The sequence below is a fragment of the Poecilia formosa genome, unplaced genomic scaffold, assembly GCF_000485575.1.
Source record: "Poecilia formosa unplaced genomic scaffold, Poecilia_formosa-5.1.2 Scaffold365, whole genome shotgun sequence".
Classification (NCBI taxonomy): Eukaryota; Metazoa; Chordata; class Actinopteri; order Cyprinodontiformes; family Poeciliidae; genus Poecilia; species Poecilia formosa.
The window spans coordinates 145,040-160,182 of NW_006800304.1; the positions used below are offsets into that span (position 1 = coordinate 145,040).

The following is a 15,143-nucleotide window of genomic DNA, read 5'->3' on the forward strand; positions in this document are numbered from 1 at the left end:
CATCCATGATGAGAAGGAAACAAGTTCAGATTAGAACATTGTGAAGCGGGGAAAACCCAACGGCCGTACCGGCGCGTGCTCCGCGCCGTTTGCCTGTGAAAACTCCTCTGGCAGACTAATATTAGCAGCATGAAGGGAAAGTGTCTCAGAGCTGCTGGAAACCCCGAAACAGTTAAAGTGACTGTTTGCTTTGGAAGGAGGGAAGTTTCATTCCCTGCCAAACCTGCTGGCCTTATCAGCTCAGATCAGGCAGTTAAACCTGCTGCGGATATTGCTTACATACGGCCTCGCTCATTGAAAGAACCCCTTTACCCAGTTTCACCATTTCACTGTCAGAAAATAATGAAAGATCATCAGCTATTAAAGGAAATACAAGATTTAAAAACAGAAAGGTGAGATTTTAGACTAGTGAACAGAAATGAAGCCCAGAAGCAGGAAACACGAACATTATGTTGATGACTCAGCAGTTCATCATTATTCTCTGTGATCTTTTTCTAAGTTTTATTCAATCTGCCCGTCGACCCAGAAAAGTCTTCTGTACTGGTGTCAGGACACTTTATCTCATGGAGTAAATAAAACTTTAATGGAAAAATCTGCGTCTCGTCCCCCACCACACACATTTTGCAAAATCAAACAAATTTGGTGTGAATCATTGTTAACATTGTTTGAGTTTGTTCATGTGGAAACGGGAGCGTTGATCTCTGGTTACCTATGAAAACTTTTTTTAAAAAATAAAAGTCTTAATTGTCATTTCACACATTTTTTGTTGCATAAATGTGGCACAGTTGATTGAAATCATATTTAATTTGATTTTTATAAATGAATTGGCTGGTTGACCTTTGATGACCTCTGGAAACATTCATTGATATCTTTAAAATGACAGCAGCCCAAATGAAAACTTTTGACACCAATTCCGTCTAATTTTAAGGAGATGAGGGTTGGAGCCGACTTCACTCAGGTGATCTGATAAAGATTCAGGAGGTTTTACAGCAGCTCAGAGATTTATTAACCTTTGGATTGAACTTCCAAGTGGAACTTAACTGGTTGTTGCTCATTGCAGAGAGTCGATCAGATCCACCTTCAGACCAAACTAGCAGCTTCCTCTGAGTGAGTCCAGCTGCAGGAGGGAAAAGTGGAAACCTCCAGCTCTGCTGCTTCAAGCTGCTCACACTGAAGGTGAGTTGGACCAAAACACTCAGAGTCACTTTGAGGGAAGTTAGTAGAGGAGGGAGGGAGCCGAGACTGACTGGACCTTCTGTGTTTTCAGCTTCACTCAGAGACAAAATGGCTTCCAGATCAGAGGAGGATCTCTGCTGTCCGGTCTGTCAGGACGTCTTTACGGATCCGGTTGTTCTGTCATGTAGTCACAGCTTTTGTAGGGAGTGTCTGAAGAGCTGGTGGAGAGAGAAACCAGCAACAGAGTGTCCAGTTTGTAAGAAAAGGTCTTCAAGGGAGGAACTGACTTTAAATTTGGTTCTGGACCCAAACACCGCTGGGTCAAAGGTCATCCTGTCTGAAGATTTGACCAGTTTGACTTCAGGAGAGGAACAGCAGCTTCCTGATAATCCAGAGAGGTTTGGTTACTCGTGGTCTGTCCTGAGCTCTGAGGGTTTTAACTCAGGGAACCACAGCTGGGCTGTTGATGTTGGAGACGGTGAAGGCTGGGAACTTGGTGTGTTAACAGAGTCTGTCCAGAGGAAAGGAGACATAGAGTCTGTATGTTTGGGTTCTGTGGTTCTATAACCACAGAACCCAAACAGGTCATACAGGTTCTATATGACTGGTGATCTGTGTGACAGTGACCAGTCACACAGATCTGGTGACTCAACACAGTCACCAGATCCTTTCACAGATCTCCCAATAGACAGGATGTTTCCTCACATCACCTCTACAGCTGCAGCAAAAATCTTACCAATGAATGTCTCAGTTAGCAAACAGCAGCTCTGATGTTCTTAACATTTAATTTCTTTAACTTTGGTTTCTAAATTCTTATAACTATCGTTACTTTAATGATCTGTGTGTATAATATCGGCTGCTGTCTGCAGCTGCAGATTTTATTTCAGTCAGTTCTGATATCAACCTGTTGACAAGCTGGTTCTCACCATTTTGTTGTTGTATGTTGATGTTTTGATCTACGTAAGCCAAGTTTTGCTTTCATTTTGAGCAAGAGTCCTAATAAACCTGATAAGCTTTTCAAATTAAAGTAGCAGTTTGTAACTTTTCTAAAAAATATATTTTTTATATATTTGTTAAAATGATCACTCCGTCATGACAGTATATGATACAGATGATGCCTTCTCCCTACTGCTGCCATCTACAAAAATGCACCGCTCTGTCAAAAACAACCAATCAGAGCCAGAAGGAGGGGATTATTGCTGTCAATCACCATTCTGCATGCGCTGCTCACAACCTTCCCCTTCCTCTTTGCTGCACAGGCTGCCATGAATGCTCAGGCTAGTTAGCATGGCCACCAATTAAGACAGACAAACAGTTTTAGCACATTAGCATTGTGTACTTGAGGATGATTGACAGCGCTAAGACCGTCCTCCTGGCTCTGATTGGTTGCTTTGCATGTCTTCAGATGGCAGCAGGAGCACAGGAAGGAGCAGCTCAATCTCTTCACCGTTTCTCATTTGCACTGTCAGGACATGGTGACAGTTTAAATAAATGTGTAAAAAACATATTTCTGTAAAAGTTACATACTGTAGTTTAACCGTTTGTGGATAAATAAAACTGTTTGGTCTCTTATTGATCATATTTAGTTGTAACCTTTGTATGAATCTGCATATTTCATCTCTTTGCTGTGACCAAAATCAGAATAAACCTGAAAAGAGCAAATCAGGAAAATCTCATAAAGATAAATATGACTCTGACTGAACAGAAAAATGTTTTTATTGAACATCAGATCTCTTTCAGCTCATCTTCAATGAATATTTTAAATGATGTGAAGACCTTTGTTTAGCCAAAGGTTAGTGGATGTCGTCAGAACGGACAGTATTCCCCTCAGAGTTCCCCTTTAAGCTAAAGTCCCTGTTTGATGGTTTATGTTAATATCTGGTCATCTGCTTTTCTTATACTATAATATTTAAAGGGGATTTCTGCCCTAATATTTGCATGAGTCTTAATCATCTGATGTTTATTGTGGTTTTACATGCAGTGACAGGGAAAAAACTGATGAGAAAGAGAGAAAAGGTCTTCAGCATTAACATTTAAGATGACATTTAGGAAATGTTTCATGATGTCAGAGAAAGCAGAAGTGAAAAACAAACCCAGAAGCTTCACAGCAGAGTGTGGAGGAAGTCACAGGCTGATCAGCAGCATGAAGGCACCATCATGATCGAAATGCTGTGTCAAAAAGCAGAAACTGGACCCGCTGCAGTCAGACGGGGCGTTACGCACGCTGCACCTCCGAAAGCCTGAAGAAGGTCTGAAATGAGAAATTATTTAAAAAATGAGGAACCGAATAAACAACGGTTGGCTGACAGAAAAACATGATGGATGATGAAGCAATCTCTGTTCAAAACATGTTTTATTAAAACTCCTGATAAAACCAGGACTCCTCTCTGACCCAGCAAGCAGAAAACAAATGAAAGAAGATCAAGAGTAAAAATAATCAAACTTTTTGGTTTAAACTCAGTTTGACCAGAAACTCTTTATGAGCTCTGAATCAAACAGTTTACATTTTAAATCAGTGAAACCAGCAAACATTTAAGATGAAGAATAACAGATTTTGTGTTTCCTCAGTTCTTACAGGTTAATGTTTACAGCTCTGATACATTAATCACTATAAAACAAACTGAAAATAAAACAAAATGGCAAAGCATCTTTAGTCCTGAGGCCGATGTGGACTGGTGAGCGACAGCAGGGAGAATAAAGACAGGAATGTTTACTCATAAATACTGTGAATTCTGTGCATATATGTGTGTTATTACTAATATAATATCATAGATGAATCACCAGCTCAGGTGTGAGTACCTCAATACGCAGAAAAATATCACAGTTCTGAGAACTTTTTCTCATCCATCTTCTAATAAACTAGTTTCTCCAGAGAAAAGTAACCCCACAGGATGATGCTGCCACCACCATGTGGTACGAAGCTAAGATGAAAGAACCTGGGTTCTTCAATAACTCAGTGTTGTAAGGTTTTATTCTGATTTTATTGGGAATATTTTTGACCTTTTGTAACATCTGTTGGAAGAAAAACAGATCTGGACTGTTGCCTTGATTCTTTACTGCATGTTTGAGAAATCCTTTAATCTCCATGGCAACCATCCAGCTGTGCAGATCAGCTGGATGGACATAGCTCCGCCTTCGAGGCGCAGCTCCTCCCCCACTCAGCTCCTTCAGACTAGCCACCAGCAATTAGCAAACACCTGCTGAGCTCATTATAGGAGCTGCTTCTCAGAACAACGCTGGTAAAAACGTGAAAGGGTTAATAGAGGAGCCATGTTGCGATGACTTCCTGAAGGAGGAGCTTTAGAGAGAGCAGGAGCTTCTTAAAGAGACAGAGGCCCAATTTCAAGGTGTTGCATCAGGAAGTAATATTTATTTAAGTCATATTTGAAATATACAGCATTTTTATAACAATGCAATGTAACAAAGTTCCTGGACTTTAAAAGTTACTTGATATGGGATACTGCCCCTTAAGAAGCAAAGTGACCGCATTAGGACCGTCTTGCCAAGTCTGGAAAATGTAATCTGTCTATCTACGCTGATGCTAAGTACTCACTTACTGGGCTACAGGTGGGGATTTCTTTATTCAAGTACAAATTTGTACAGTAACAGTACAGTCCTTGGCTGCTTCCTGAGTGACCAGATTCCAACTCTGAAAACACATCAGCTGTGAAAAAACACCTGAGAGACCAGTTGACCTCTGACCTTGTGCATGCATGTAAACACACAGCCTGCAGTACATTCAGCAGAAAGAGAGCGATAGCTGTCATCACGTAGAACTAAACAAACAGATCTGCTGAAATCAAACCTCAAAGCGTCTGAATCTACATGAACAAGATGCTTTAAACCCAGAATGGAAGGAGAAACTCTTCTACCTGATTTATTAAACAACCTGATCTGATTGTTTACTCTGGTTCTTATTTCATGTAATCTAAAGTTTTCTTTGGCGCCCCCTGCTGTTCAGATCAACACCTGAACATTCATTGACTGAACTTCTGGACATCATTTTCATCTTTCATCCCAGTTTATGACTGGTTATTTTTATTCCCAACAAGAGTTTTAATAAAAATCTGATGCAGTTTTGTGTTTTTCTCTAACAATTTAAAGAGTCAGAATTAGATTTTTATATTAAATGTTCACCAGATGGAAGTTTGATCCTGAAAAAAGACTTCAAATGCTGCCATCTACTGGTCACTGAGCAGAACAGACCTCAGCTAAAAGATGTAAATATTTTAAGATGGACGTAACATATCGAGAGATGAAAACATTCCCTGGTAAACTTCTCTTTATGATTTACAAATTTCTTCATTGTTTTTTTTTCATAAATATTTCAGCAGCATCTTTCTCCAGCTGTGATTAAACCATGTGGACTGAACCTGGAAACATGTTGTTGCTGACATCAGCGATAAAGCAAACCCATTTCCAAACCTGTGATGGAGGCAGAGCTGCAGATTCAATCAACATCCGCTGCTGCAGAGGAACTTCAGTTTATGTGAGTTTAAATAACGTTGTATGAATTTTGGCGTTAATGTTTGGTCATTTAGTGTTTTATCTGCTGAAAGCTGCAAACAGGTTTCTGATCTCCTCTCCCGTCATGTCCACAGTGACCAGCAGGGGGCAGGATGGTTCCACAAACTGTTTTCTGATGACGTTTCATCTCAAAACGTTAACTTTCTGAACCAATCAGATGTAAATCAACATTTTAAGGAATATTTAGTTTCTTTTTCTTGTAACAAACTGAAATATTTCCATGAAGCTTGGGAGGATATTTACAATCCAGTCAAATTATAATACTGTTAAAATGTTATCATTCTGGTTCATTTTTTATTTTTGTGTTTTTATTTTGTAAATCACTTTGAACTGCGTTGGAGTTGAAATGAACTTGACTGATGATTGATCTGAACAGGTAAGCTCAGGTGATCTGCATCAACAGTGGAGAGGAACCAGTGTGTCCAGTGGAGCCAGAAGAGAGTGAAGGTTGAAGTAAATTCACTTTTCTCAGTGAAATAAGAGAAAATCCGACGGAACTCCTTTAAACGATCAAAGGAAGAGGAGAAACGGACCAGAACATCTGGGTTAATTTTTGGTTCTCCACATGGTGGCGCTGTTTCTGCAGGTTTCTCAGCAGATAATAAAAACCCAGAAAGAACCAGACGGTCCTGAAGTTCTGACCCCGGATCAGCCACGACTCTCTAAACGTTTGCAGCTTCAGTTCTGCTGTGTTCATTCAGATGTGATGCCAACACCTTCAGCTTCCCTCACGCTAATGAAAAGCAGCAGCAGAGTGTCAGAAGTTATCATTTTCACACCCTGCAGCTGTAACAGTGTGGTTCTGAATAAAACCCACCAAGGCGGTTTTGATTCAAGTTGGGTTCTCTGGGTTTTTAGGAATCCAAAACCGGTGGGATAAAAACTGATAGGAAATAGACAAAACTAGAGTCAAAAGAAACAAAAATGACAAAAAAAATGTTTCCACCCTTCTGCCCTGTTTTCATTTGAAGGTTCAGAGGAAATGAAACAGCATCTAGAAAACATGTCAGCCTGCAGAACTGAGCCGTTTCAGGGGGAAACCGGCTCAGCTGTAGCCGAGGAGGCAATAAAACTTCTACATCCATTCAATCACATCTGACAGAGGCGTTAACCAGCTCACAAATTATTGCAGGAACATTTTCAGCTGCGTCCGGGGTCCCGCCAGGTTATGATCCATTTTAACAATCATTAACAGTTTTCTGGTGAAAATCAGCATCTAGGTTACGGTTGGTTGACTGAATACTGGGTTAGTTTAAGATCATGTGCAGATTTTAGTGGACTTATTTAAATGTTGTTCTTTATTATTTTGAGGATTAACCAGATAAACTGGCATACTTTGCAGATTTTTAATTTAACCACAAATACATTAAAAGATTCTTTCAGGGTCCCAGGTTAATTTTGATTTATTTCCATTGTTATTCTGTTCCTTAGTCTCTTTCTTTCTTTAGGTTGTACTTGTTTCTGTTTACTTTAGTCAGTTAGTGATTCTACTTTATGATGTTTAATTATTTATTGCCTCCAGTTATTCCTTGTTACTGTAGTTTAATTATGTTTAGTTATTCTTTAATGTTCAGTCCAGATCCATTGTTCCAGCATTCACTCTCCGAGTCCTTTACCGGTTCTTCAGCTCCTCGTTGTTCCTCCCGTTACGTCTCTTCTCTGTGTTGCTCTGCTGTCTGTTTTTGTTCTCCTCTGGCTCCCTGGGTTCCCGTGCTTTTTGCATGTTTTTCTTATTTTTTTTTTTTTATTGAATCTATAAATCTACTTACTGCCTGCGCTTCTCTGCATGTGGGTCCACCATCAACATACAGCAATTCAACTCTTATTTTAAGGAAGAAAATAAAAATTTTACTGCCTAAAATGAAATCACTGCAAAAACACAAAATCTTACTCTGTTGTTTTTGTCGGGTTTCTAGTGTGAATATCTTAGTACATCTGAAAAAAGACAAAAGGAGCTTGTTTTAATTAAATAACTTCTTAATACTAGTTCCACTGGCAGATTATTTCACTTATAAGATGGGAAAAATGTTTTCTTATAAGTAAACTTTTGACCGAGCAACCTTTACTTGCAGCTGAGTACATTTTGACCATGAATACTTTACTCAAGTACTGGAGTTGAGTAGTTTATCCACCACTGCTTATCTCTGGTTGGGATTCACAAACATGCTGGTTCAAGCAGCTTTTTTAAAAGCAGAATCCCTGAGGCGAACACAGCGCCTGGTGTTGCGCTCCAGTCATTAAGTGTGCCTGACGCATGGATGCGGACGCACGCGGTCCGTCCTGCGTAACCGAAGCCTGCGGCCTGCCAGAACAGATCCATCATCATTTACGTCCTGCTGAGCGCCATTTGTCTCCGCAGGGACCCCGGCACCACCCCGCCTCCCGGAGGTCAGCGCATAAGAGGGTGCTTAGAGGCTCCGAGCCGCCAATGAAAGGGCCGCCTTGAAAAGCGGAGCGAGAGGCCGCAGGAAATGAGCATGAAATGGACGTCACGTCCTAATCAAAGCCGGAGAAGACGAATGAGAGGCGGCTGGAAATCACCTGAGCTGAAAGAGAGATGGATGGACGGACAGATGGAGCGGTGGGTGGAGGGATGGATAGATTTACAGACGGATGGATGGGTGGGTGGGTGGAGGAATTAATAGCCGCTGCACAGCCTCCCCTCCTCTGCACGTTTCATTAGCGGCGGCGGTTCACACACAGTCTCCTCTGTTGGGCCGCGGCTCCATCTGAAGCTCCACAGTTAATACCTGCAGGTTTCCAGAATAATATTGTCTCTGGCAGAGAGCGCCAGAAAACGGATCCGCGAGAAAATAAACAGCAGCAGCAGCAGCAGGGTTGGCATGCAGGTAACTCAGGGGCCGCGTGCTGAGAGGGGCCCGGGGGCGGGGTCAACAGGTGAGGCCTGAAAACCATCAGCACACGTCCAAACTGCTAGATACTGACCCAGGAGCAAGAAAAATAACCACAACCAGAACATTTCATGCTAAAGGAGCCCGTTGCCATGACAACAAACAGCACAAAGAGTTCAGTCACTGCCAGAAGAGATGAGAACTTAGAAGAGCTTCAACAGAACCTCCAGGTCCAGTTTCTCCAGAACCAGTCAGAACCAAATCTACTGGGAGAGATGGAGAGAGTGGGCGTGTCTCTCTGCTCCCTGGCCCCTGATTGGACAGAAACCAGGAAGTCCTCCAGTGGTGGAAGACTGAAGAAAGAGCTGCACCGGGAATATTCTGGGAGAGAAATCCTCAGAGCTAAACTGGGGTTGTGGGAAAACTGGAGGGTGGATCAAAATGGTAACTGGGTGAAGTCCAACTTCCTGTGACCCGGTTCGACTCCGACTGATGGTTCTGATGGACAGGGCGGCTGAGACACGAAGGTCCAAACAGGATTTATCACTACTGACAACCAAGTCCATTTACTGTCTGCAGATACTCTTTATGTGAAATTCATCAAATGTATGAAAATCTAAAGTTATTTTGTCAATTGATCCAACTTAAAAAAGTTAATTTGTTACAAGTAATCAAATTAAGTTGACCAAAGTAGATATAAGTTTATTAAGTTGTTGTGTTAAACAAACGTAAATAAATTAAGTTAGACAAATTTAATTCGATTCCACAAAGAATGATTCAAATGTGGCCGTAGATGGAGATTCTTTCTTTGAGAGTAAAATTACTGTTCTTGTGTTTTTATAATCTAGACATTTGTCCAGAAACTTTTACTGAAAAGCCGACTTTGCTGCACCAATATCAGCTTTTAGCTGATTTATTAATCTTAATAATTTAAATATTATTTTTAAAACAGCAAATGTTCAAAATCCTTTGAAAGTTTTGCATCTATGATGACCAACATCTCTTTCTTATTTTGTCTCTTTCTAGTTTTTATTTTCTTGGCCCGTGTAAACTTTGGACTCTGCAGTTTTGGCAAAAGGTTTTCACACTCCAGGTGTTACAAGCGCGTGCATTACATCCAGAGAAAGAAACAGTCCATAAAACATTCTGGACTCTCAGTGGAAGCAGCTCATCAGAACCGAATCAGGTCCAAATGGATGCCTGGGACAAACGGAAATCCTCTCTTTATTCCTTCTTGCTCCATATTTGGTCTTTTCTGGTCATTTTTGGACTCTTTCCTCTGTTTTGGTCATCATTTTCATGTTTGGTGGTTTTGTTCTAAAACCATCAAAGCTCAGGACCTTCTTGCTTCTTGCTGGGTTTTCTCCAGGTACTCCGGTTTCCTCCCACAGTCCTAAAACAGGAAGTGGCTCTTTTCCTTCTTCTGGTTTTCCGTTTATTTTTTAATCATCGTTTCTAGGCCAGTCACAATAAAATTTTGCTGGACGTTAAATTGTCCCATAAGTTGTTACAATAAACGATAGCATAGCTCTTTTGAGACTATTTAGTAAAATAAAGATAATAATGGCATAAAAATGCAAGTCCACATTCTCAAAGATCATCTGACTTTAAATTCTAACGATTTTAAATATCCTCACAAACAAACCTTTGACTTTTTGTGTTTCAGTCAGAGTCATTTTTTCCTTAACGGAGTCCAGCAGTGGGTCATCATCCCCACTCAGTGCATCAGGAGCTTCTCAACCTTTCCAGCGGAGCTTCAGAGACGCAGCTGCAGGTTTTCACACTCCAGGTGGAGAAGCGACCCGACATCCGGGTGGAGAAGCGACCCGACATCCGGGTGGAGAAGCGAGGCCTCTCTGGCTCACAGAGGAAACTCCAAACTTTAACTGAACAACCTGCAGGTTTTCCTTCCACCAACAGAAATCTGGATCCCAGAACCTTTAAACAGGAGGAGCGTCGACCTGATTCATCTGCAGGACTGTTTTCACCAGAGAGGGTGAAACAAGTCCGTCTGTTCCACTTCCACAGGATTTAACAAGATCTATAGACTCATTCATCGACTGACCGAAAACGTGAGCAGGAAGGTTGCTGCTCACGCTGCTGCAACAACTGATGCTGCTCATCAACCTGGGAGGGGTCAACGGTCATCTCAAAACTACCATCATTCTTCGGAGAGGAAAACATTTCATCAGCTGGAGGGAAGCAGAATCAGCCCAACATCAGAGCAGGAAGCAGGTTAAAGGTTAAAGGTCAGGACACCAAACCAGCATGGCTGCTTGGGTGAGTTGAAGGAGAAAGCCTCGTCTCTCCAGAAACAAAATGGCGGCTGGACCTGGGCGACGTCCTCAGCAGATAAATGCGACCCAAAGCCGACTTTTTCACCCCAAGAAAAAAAAAAGATCTTTGTCCTTTTCTAAGATCAGGATATTATTTTATTTCCTCCGCAGCATGATACGACCTCTACCATGTTTTACTGCAGCTACTTGCAGTTTTCTTCATCACATCAGAGAGTTTGTGTTTGCAGTGAGCAGAGCTCCTCTTCTGCTCCTCATCCTCGACCCCCCAGCACCAACGTCTCTGTGTTTTGGTTTGTTTCGGACTGAAAGCCGTCCTCCCATGTTTCCCCCTGAGCCGGAGACGCTCTGCAGACGAAGGTGTGGTGTTTTTCCTTCAGTTTTATTTGGTTTCCTCTGCAGTAATAAAAGGGTTGGTGATGGTGAACACCTAGGAATCCCGGACAAAGGTCAGTTCCAACGTCTACAACTTTTCCCCCAGCGCTGACGTGAATGCGGTTGGCCTGATTGCACCTTTGTTCCTCCCGCTGTTTGAAGCCTCATCTTTCCCAGCGCCGCTCCGAGCGAGGGTCACCACCAGAGCTTCACAGTTCAGCGGCCGTGTCCGGCTGGGTCACACTTTCCATGATGCTCCTGCTCTCTGCCTGGAGTCGAACCCTCCGCCTCGTCCCGGGAAGCCCGGACTGATAACCGGACTCCGGTCCCTGCTGTCTCTAAACGCCTTACCCAGGCTGTGACTCAAACCATGAAAAATGTGTTGAAAGCAAGAAGAAAAAACAATAAATAGAAAAAGAAACTCAGTCAGTAGCATTTCAGCCGTTTGCTCTTGACTTTACGCTCTTCAGAAAGCAGCCCACTCTGCCATGAGACGTCAAGACAAGCTGCGCTCACTTTAACTGCTGTAAACTCGTCAAACAACAGCTGGTCGCCTGACATCACCTTTATTTAGTTTATTAAAAATAAAACTGGTCATAGGATGCATAGAAAGATAAATCAACAAATGGCTGCTGTCGGGATCGCCTCATATACGTTTGAGAATGGAAATGCGTCTCTTCGGTTTAGGCAAACACCGGTTATGACATAGCGGTATAAATGAGTCCTATGAGTCGGTTTCTAATGCGCCATTTTTGTAAATACTGCTGTCTATGTCCCCCAGATGGTGTGCTACTTCCACAGACAAGCTAGCTCAACCAGCAGGAGCCATGGCTACACTGGTGAAAGAAATTTGACCATTCCTCACTTCCAACATCCACCATGGCACCTCGACGAGGTTAGCCGACATCGTTGCAAAGGTCAGTGTAACTTTTCCACATCACATCATAACAATATGAGGAAAAAAGTCACATTATTACCAGATTAAAGTCCTTATGATACTGGAATAATATAAAATAAAAATTGGAATAATAGAATAACGTCACCATCTTTGCTCTCAGCAGAACTCAGGAAAGTTAAACTCTGACCTGTTGGGCTCCCTGCTGGTCGAACATGCAGAATGCCACACTGTTAGATCATTTTATTGATCATCATAGGTAATCATGTGACTTGATGGGTCATTTTCCATCTTTACCTGCCAGGCGGTTTCTTTGACTGTTCTGGTTATTTTCTGTCTTCGCCCTCGCTCTCGTCGTCTTGTTTAAAGAAATAAATGTGGTTAGCTTTATTTTTGTCCACATGTTGAAGGTTTTTACAGCTTCTGTGGATGTAAAGGCTCTTCCTGTATCTGAGGAAGGTGGGCGGCGCTCAGATGTAAACAGATCATTCAGACATCCAGCTCCAGGCCAGGAACGTCCAGCGCAGCAGCTTCAGAGGAAATGTGGTTTTTCACAGAGAAACTTTGGCCTACAGAGATGACTTGTTGGTATTTCTGAGTTTGGAACATGCAGCGAAGATGCCGCAGCAGATTCAAGCCAGATGACAGTTGCTGTGGCGGCTGAGAGGCTCCTGGGCTGCAGAGAGTCGGGTTCTTTTCTGGATTAGATAAGCGACACGGTGACGGATCAAGCCCGCTGCCGGCTCCTTGTTTTTCAGATTCTCTTTCATTCTCACTTCCATTTTTGTCCACTTCCTGTAATGTTTTTTACCCAGTTATTCTCCTCTCTCCTCTGCTTCTGGCTGCATCTGCTCCAACCTGCCTCTGCATGTGGCCCGGTTCTGCTCTGGCTCCGGATCCTGGATCACAATCACTCTGGATGACAGGAATCCGAGTTCTGACTAAATCTCATCCGGGTTTCTTTTTTATACCTTCATCATCATCAGTCTGGTCATAACCAGAGTGTTGTGTTTGATGAAACATGAACAGAAATAGAGACATCCTGCCAGATCACATTTCTCACATCTTCCTGAGTTACAGGGATGTTAATGCTGCCATCAGAGGTCCTGTTTATAAGATATAATTCATGCTGCACCCTTGTTATTTTGTTAAATTAGAAAGCTAAATATTCAGCTTGGAGATAAAAAATTAGCTTGTAAATCAAATGTTAATTTGAAACTGTAGTGTTTATAAATTAACAACATGGTGAAAATATAACTGAAAAATTAACCGCCATATCCTCCCTGATGACAGGCTAAATAACTCAAATTACGGCTGTTAATTTTTCACTGGGTAACTTTACAAACAGCCTTTAAAAAGCTTTATTTCTTTATTTGCTTGAAAATATTTTCATTTGAATTTAATTTTTACATGTTTTGGTCGCCACCAGGGGGAGCTGCAGCCCCAGCACTGTTCCTTCTCTAATGGGTAAGATACTGACTACTGCTTGCAACTCTTTGTATCTTCAGGTGCACCAATCCAGTGACATGAAGTCTCCTGGTTCTTTTCAGTTTTTGCCAGATCCTCCAAGTTCTGGTTCTGGTTGGTACTTTCAGTCCTGCTGCAGCTTCTGTTTCTTTTTTCTTCCCACATTGTTTTTGTTGCCTCAAATTTCTTTTCACATTTGATTAGAAATTACAGTTTTAAGGGTCTCTTTACAAAATAAATCTAACCAGCATGGTCTGGATGACAAAATATTACAGCAGAGAGAAAATGTTCAAAACAGCAAAGAAAAACAAACAGAAAATCAAACCTGTGGAATTAAAGTTGAGCTTTGTGAGGACAAGTTGTTCTCTGTTGCTCCTTGTTTCTGTTTCACCAACAGCAGAAGAAGAATCAAATGCAGCAAGCTGAAAGAAACCAGAGGTGTAAAACTAACATTCATGCTTTCACTGCGAGGGAGAAAAAGGTGTAAAAAGTGTGTTGAAAGAGGAAGAGAGGAAAGGCCTGCTGTGTAACTTCACCATCAGCCCAAGCCGTGTTGTTCAGGGTAATAAAGCCAATTTTGAATCAGTAATTTAGTTTTCTGTTGCGTAATGAGCCGTAGAGCCAAACAGAGCCGCTCTGAACTCGGTCACAGTTACCTGCATGTAATCACCCTGCCAGCTGAGGCTGCGGCCAACACAAACCCGTCACCATCGCTGCAGCGGCCGCATCAGCACCGGCCCGCATCTGATCAGCGACAGCTTCGTAATATCCAATCACTTCACCTCATCCATCATCTCCACGTTCTGATGCTGAAAAGCACGAGTCACGAGAACAGAAAGACAAACAAGGCAGCACCAGAACCAGAACCAGCTCCAAACCACCAGGGACCACCGCTGCTGCCAAGACTTCTGGGTTTGACCCAACTTTTCTGGCTGCTAATTACTCCTAAAGCTTGGTTGAAACTATGTTTATGGCTCCAGACTGGCGCTGTTTGTGGTGTCATAAATTAGACTCCGAATCAGAACCAAGATCGCTGTAATGCTGAGAAAAAAGGACGTTTAAAAACTGTAAACCTGACAAACCCAGCATGATGTGATAAAATGAAGCGATGCACTTATTACTCCAAATTACAGGGTCAAGACTGCAGTTCAAGATCCACACATCAGGGGGCGCTGCAGAGGTTACCAAGTAAAATCTACCAGCCTCATCAGTGAGCCAGAAGGTAAAATTGAAGCCTGACTGTTGCTGTTTGACACCATGGCGTCTGAAACTATGAGCTCCCATTTGGAAAATTAAGCAGCAATAATTTGGTTTATTTTGTCTATCAGAGAAAAAAACGTGTCATATTTTCACCTTATTATTCATACATAACTGTCAGAGTCCAAACTAAATATTTAACAATTTAGTTTACAAACTATATACTTATCAAATTAAATATTTAGTTAGGAAAATAAACATTTAATTCCAAATTAACTGTTTAGATTTGAGCTAAATATTTAGTTAGCAAACTATATATTGAGCTCCAAATTAAATATTACCTAGGGAGCTAAATATTTA

At 41.8% G+C, this 15,143-nt stretch overlaps 1 long non-coding RNA gene across 1 annotated transcript; it reads right to left on the reverse strand.

Annotated features, from left to right (window-relative positions):
• Nucleotides 1–1,223: 1,223 nt before the first annotated feature.
• LOC103153863 (uncharacterized) lies at nucleotides 1,224–14,886 on the reverse strand. Its single transcript, XR_477855.2, has 3 exons — nucleotides 13,912–14,886; nucleotides 3,270–3,427; nucleotides 1,224–1,687 (listed from the first exon to the last, which is right to left on the reverse strand). It is a non-coding gene; the product is annotated as an uncharacterized LOC103153863 (long non-coding RNA).
• Between the last annotated feature and the right edge of the window lie 257 nt (nucleotides 14,887–15,143).